Source organism: Oryzias melastigma, linkage group LG15 (genome assembly GCF_002922805.2).
Source record: "Oryzias melastigma strain HK-1 linkage group LG15, ASM292280v2, whole genome shotgun sequence".
NCBI classification, from domain to species: Eukaryota; Metazoa; Chordata; class Actinopteri; order Beloniformes; family Adrianichthyidae; genus Oryzias; species Oryzias melastigma.
In genome coordinates, this window is record NC_050526.1 from 1,270,658 (window position 1) to 1,277,138 (window position 6,481).

Sequence of the window (6,481 nt, forward strand, 5' to 3'; positions counted from 1 at the left end):
TTTGTAGGTCTGCACTCTCTCCACGCTGTCTCCCTCTATGTGCAGCATCTGAGGTGTTGAAGCTTACCTCCTGAAGTCCAGAACCATCTCCTTGGTCTTCTGGACATTCAGCTGCAGCTGGTTTTCCCTGCACCAGTCCACAAAGTCCTCCACCAGCCGCATGTACTCGCTGTCCTCTTCTCCTTTGATGTAGGCCACAACAGCTGTATCGTCTGAGAACTTCTGCACGTGGCAGGTCGCGGTGTTGTAGCGGAAGTCAGACGTATATAGAGAGAAGAGAAGAGGAGACAGCACTGTCCCCTGCGGTGCCGCGACACCGCAGCTGAGGGTACTGGAGACCGATCCTCCCATGCGGACGTATTGCAGCCTGTTAGGGAGGTAGTCCATGATCCAAGAAACCAAGGGTGGTTGTACAGCCATCTTGATGAGCTTTTCCTGCAGTATGTGAGGATGAATGATGTTAAAGGCGCAGGAAAAATCAAAAAACAGAATTCTCACTGCACCACCTCCTTCCTCCAGGTGTGAGAGGGTACGGTGTAGCAGGTAGAGGACAGCGTCCTCCACCCCCACTCTCTCCCTGTAGGCGAACTGCAGTGAATCTTGGACATGCTTCACCTGTGGCTTCAGCTGCTGCAGCACCAACCTCTCAAAGGTCTTCATCACATGTGAAGTCAGTGCTACAGGCCGGTAGTCTTTGTTCTCCTGATGTTATCTTTTTTTTCTCTCAATGCCAGGGGTTTACGTAATATTACTAAGAGAAAAGCACTTTTTTTGTTTGCTAAACAATCCAAATCTGACTTTTGTTTTTTTCAGGAATCTCATTCCACAGAAAATGACACTGCTTTTTGGAAAACTCAATGGGGTAACTCTATTTAGCTCTCTCATGGGTCTGAATTTTCTGCAGGAGTTGCTACACTTAAATATAGATTTAATGGGGTAGTTCATAGGGAATGTGATCCTTCTGGTCACTTTATTTGTCACTTGATTGAAACTGAACAGAAACATTTCATTTGTGTAAATATACATGGTTACAATAACAAAAAAGAAAATCTTCTCTTATTCCAGTCAGTAGAAAAAATCATTTTAAGATGGTTGCAGAAATTTCCCACTGCTTTATTTCTCATTGGAGGAGATTTTAACACAGTTATAAACGGTCAAATTGACAAATGGCCACCAGGAGCTCCTAATTACTCTAGCTCAATTATAGTTGATTTCATGGAAAAAATTAAATTGATTGAAATTTGGAGAGTTAAAAATATTGATCAGAGTTTATTTACTTGGTCTAATAAATCTCGCTCCCAACCGTCTAGAATTGATTTCTGGCTAATCTCGGACAGTATTGACATTAACTGTGTTAATGTTCAGATTACACCTACACCTCTTACTGATCACAAGGCCATTCAAATATCCATCAGTTTAGCCGAAAATTCCTGTTTAAATTTCACGTCTTCTTATTGGAAATTGAATTGTTCGTTGTTACAATGTGATGATGTACAGGACAGAATCTGTGAATTGATAAGCGATTACTGGGCGAAAGCGAAAGAGGAAAATAAATTTGGTACATATTGGGAGCTCCTTAAGTATGAATGTGGTAAATATTTTAGAAAGTATGGTACTGCTAAGGCCAAATCTGAAAAATATGAAGAAACACACATTATCTCACGTATAACAAACCTATCCCAGATCACTCCAGATCTGCTGACTGAATCCGAGCAGGAAAAATTATCTGAATTACAAATCAAACTAGATAATCTATATATTAAAAAGAGCAGGGGAGCATTTATCAGATCTAGGAGAAGATGGCTAGAAGAAGGAGAACAGAACTCTCATTATTGTTTTTAACTTAGAAAAGCAAAATTCTACCAATCAATCAACGAGCTTAAAATAAATGAATCTATCTTTGATGATAAACAAACAGTCGCCAAATAATGTAGCTCTTTTTATGAAAAATTATACTTGTCAAATTTTAATGATGAGTCAGCTGATGCTTTTTTGAATTCTTTAAAAATTAAACAAATATCCCAAACAGACAGTCAATTTTGTGACAAACCTCTCTCAGTCCAAGAGGTCGTTGATGCAATTAATCTTCTCAAAAATAACAAATCCCCAGGGGTTGATGGTTTAAGTTCAGAATTTTACAAGGTCTTTGCTTCTGAATTGGCTCCTTTTCTGTTTGAAGTATTTTCTGAAAGCATAAAAAACGGAGTCCTTCCTCCTACTCTGACTCAAGGTCTAACAACTCTTATTCCTAAACCGAAAAAGGACTCATTACTCATTGAAAATTGGCGTCCCATTTGTCTTCTGAATAGCGACTACAAAATTCTTGCTACAATTCTTGCTAAAAGATTAAAATCAGTATTAGACTCCATTATTGATGAAACTCAATCCGGCTTTATGAAAAATAGACACATTACAAATAACATTGGGCTTGTTTTGGATATTTTAGATTACCCCGAACTAATTGAAGACAATGGTTTTATGTTATTTTTAGACTTTTATAAGGCTTTCGACACTGTTGAGCATCAATTTATCTTTCGTTCTCTTAAGAAATTTGGTTTTGGATCTTTCTTTAACTCAGCAGTTAAAACTTTATATAAGAATTGCAATAGCTCCATCAAGCTAAAGGGGGGTACTTCACCTAGATTTAACATTTATAGAGGCATCCGTCAAGGATGCCCTATCTCTCCTTACTTATTCCTCTTGGTAGGTCAACTTCTTGCAGATCATATCAAATCGAGCTCCCTGAAAGGTCTATCAGTTGCTGGTAGAAACATAATTCTAACACAATTGGCAGATGACACAACTCTCTTTTTGAAGAATCAATCAGAAATTTCTTTAGCAATCAATGTAATGGGAATATTCTTCAAAGCATCTGGTCTTTATTTAAATTTAAAAAAATGTGAACTTATGGCAGTGAAGAAGAGTTCTGAGGACAAAATAGAAGACATCCCAGTTAAAACTGAACTTGTTTATTTAGGTTTGACAATCACTAAAAATCAACAGGAAAGATGTTCCTTGAACTTTGACCCCTTAATAGAAAAAACAAAAAAGAAATTTAATCAATGGCTTGTTAGGGATCTTTCACTAAGAGGTCGCATTCTGATCAGTAAAGCAGAAGGAATATCCCGGTTAACCTACGCTGCTCTTGCTTTAGAACTCAATAACAAAATTTGTAAAAATATTGATCAATTAATTTTCAACTTTGTATGGAAGAACAAAGTACACTACATTAAAAAAAGTACCCTAATGAATACCTATGAACAGGGTGGTTTAAACTGTCTCTCCTTCTCTTTACTGAACAACACTTTCAAACTGAATTGGATCCGACATTTCCAGAAATCTCCTACATCTATATGGAATATAATCCCATACTATATTATCTCCCAACTCGGTGGTCTAAACTTTTTTTTACTTTGTAACTACGATGTAAATAAGCTCCCAGTGAAATTATCTGCTCTCCATCGCCAGGCTTTCCTTTCATGGTTACTCATCTATAAGCACAACTTCTCTCCACACAGTTATATTATCTGGAACAACAAGGATATTCTTTATAAACATAAATCTATTTTCTTTGATTCCTGGTTCCAAAACAAGATCATTTTGGTTGATCAACTGTTTAACGCTAATGGGCAGTTATTATCTTATACCGATTTTCTTAACAAATATAACATCCCAGTTACTCCAGGAGAATATGCAAAGGTTTTTGGTGCGATCTCTCCTGGAATATGTATATTATTTAATCAAAGACTGAGACTTGATCCTTTCCCTTTCAATCTTCCTCTTTCGCTGTCCACTGTTGTAAAAATCTGTTTTACTGTTCGTTCCAGGAAAAACAATAGAGGCATTAGAGCTCTTTTTCAGAGAGATGTTGTTACATTGCCACGTGTTGTTCATTATTGGAAACAATTTGTGGATGTTGTGTCCTTGAAAAAGGTCTGGCTTTTACCTAATCAGTACCTTATTTCTAATAAAATTAAAGAAGTTTCTTGTAAAATTTTGCACAGATTCTACCCCACAAAAATCTATTTAAAAAGATTTAATCCTGAAATGGACACTTTATGTTCCTTTTGTAAACATTCTCAAGAAACAGTGACTCATCTCTTTTGGCTTTGCCCTTTCTTACAATCTTTCTGGCAAATTTTCTGTGATTTCTTCTGTTATAAGTTTGCTCTGTCATTTTCTTTACTTTGGAAACATGTTCTGTTTGGCTTCCACCAACATAAGAATTTGACATTTTAATTTTTAATTAATTTATTAATTTTTCTTTCTAAATTTTACATTCATAAATGCAAATTTTCTAACAAAACTCCTAAATTTTCCTCATTTCTGGTGGAAGCCAAGCTATATATTGAATCTATATTTTTTCAAAAAACCAAAAGGCTGTGAAATGTCTTGACATTTGTTTGCAACACAATATATTTTAAAATGTAAACTCTGCTATTTATCTGACCTTAGTTTTATTAACTTTATGACTTTTCTTGGTTATTTCTACCCCTGCCATTTTACTTTATTTTGTTTTATTTAAATTATTTGCTTTTATCTGGTAGTTTATAATGTTTATATACATATACAGTAGCTATTTTGCACCTCTTTTTGTATTGAAATTAATGTTTTCAATAAAGTTGTTCTGTCTGAAGACAGAATTGTGGACCTGGAAGTATCGCCGCTTTTGCTAGCTCCGACACGCAAAGGAGAAGCCATCTTGCTACGTTGACTCTGGTGACGTCACACGCACCACGTGACCAAAACTGAGCTTTTGACCCGGAAGAGACAGGTTTCCCAAATTTGGCGGCAAAAATGCCGTTTTATTTCAATATTTCTTGCTCAAAACACGGCAAAACATTTGGAAATGGTAAATATAAGGCGAAATACAGTTAACACCGAAAATGACCCACAACCCCATTACTAACCCTTTAAGATGCCAAATGCGGAGCAATTCAAAAGGAATTCATACATTGTTTGCAGTTTGAAACCATAAAAACCCTTTTAAATAAAATAAAAAATAAATGCAATAAAAACATTTTGAATTTGTAATGAATTACTTTTATTAATGTATCTTGAGTTATATTAGAATATGGTGTGCAAATGTGTCTTGATAAATATGTTTGAGTTAAATGTGGATGCTGAAATATTGATACATTTTTGGTGTAGCTAGATAAAAAATGTGAATGTAATTTTTGTGTTGTTATATTACATATCCCTCAAAATGAAACCTTGAACAATTTTTTATTGCCAAGTTTGTGTGGGTGTGTTTTTAGTTTTTATAGGGGTAAAAGAAAATTATTTTGATGTAGAGTTGTGCATAGTAAAATATGACAAATGACAGCACCATGAAGGGCATCTTTTAAAGGCAAAAACTCAAATTGGAATATCGTGATATACACACTATCTGCAAATAGTGTATTGAATGCATAGGAATTTTAAACAGGTATCACAAAATTTACAGTTTTTCCAAGTCTCTTTTATTTTAGTTGAATTATGGGAGCAATAATTTTTTGCATCAATTTCTCCAAATTTCACAGCAATACAGGAAATATGGGACAATTAATATGTATTTTGAAAAATTGACAAATGTTGAAAACAGGGATGAAGTTGTGATGTAAATTCCATATTTTTTATTATATGTAAAAAAAATGGTACCTTGGAGAAGGTTGGATTTTCCAGTATTTCTTTCTTTTTTGTTAGATTTAACATAAAAACATTTTTTTAAAAAACATTCTGTTAATGGTGGCTATTGCTTTGGAAAAATTTGACTTTTGTTAAAGTTTAACCTTTTTTTGTGAAATGGAATGCTATGTTGGAAGTTGACCACAAGATGTCACTATGGGATCAGGGTTTTAATATTGTCAGGGCATGTTCCAACCTCTGATTGTATTAAACATGTATCAATTGGATTGAATGTTTTACAGTCAATACTTGCGCCAGAATAACTTTAAGACGCCATATGCAGAAAAAAAGAATGATAACTCAATTTGTAGTGTTTTAGGCAAAAAACCTTTTTCATAAAATGTGTTTTATTCATGTAATTGACAAATAAAATATATTTGTAATGGATAACTTTTATTATGTACTTTGAGTAATAGAGATAGATAGATAGATAGATAGATAGATAGATAGATAGATAGATAGATAGATAGATAGATAGATAGATAGATAGATAGATAGATAGACCTTTATTGTCATTATCGCAAGGACAATGAAATTGCAGCAACCATTTCAGTGCAAGTGGCATAAAAAATACAGAACATAATATAAAAATATGATATAAAGTATAAAAAATATGTAGAAAAATATATACAATGAACTGTGCCATATAAGACTATGAGCATATATGTACATTATGGATGTGCAAAAAAGCGAGAATTTAAATTACCATATGCATATGTACATAAGCAGTATATAAATATATGAACATGTACTGTACAGCATGATGAGAAGTTATCTGTGTGAGTTGGAGTTTAATATGGATACTGCTTTTGGA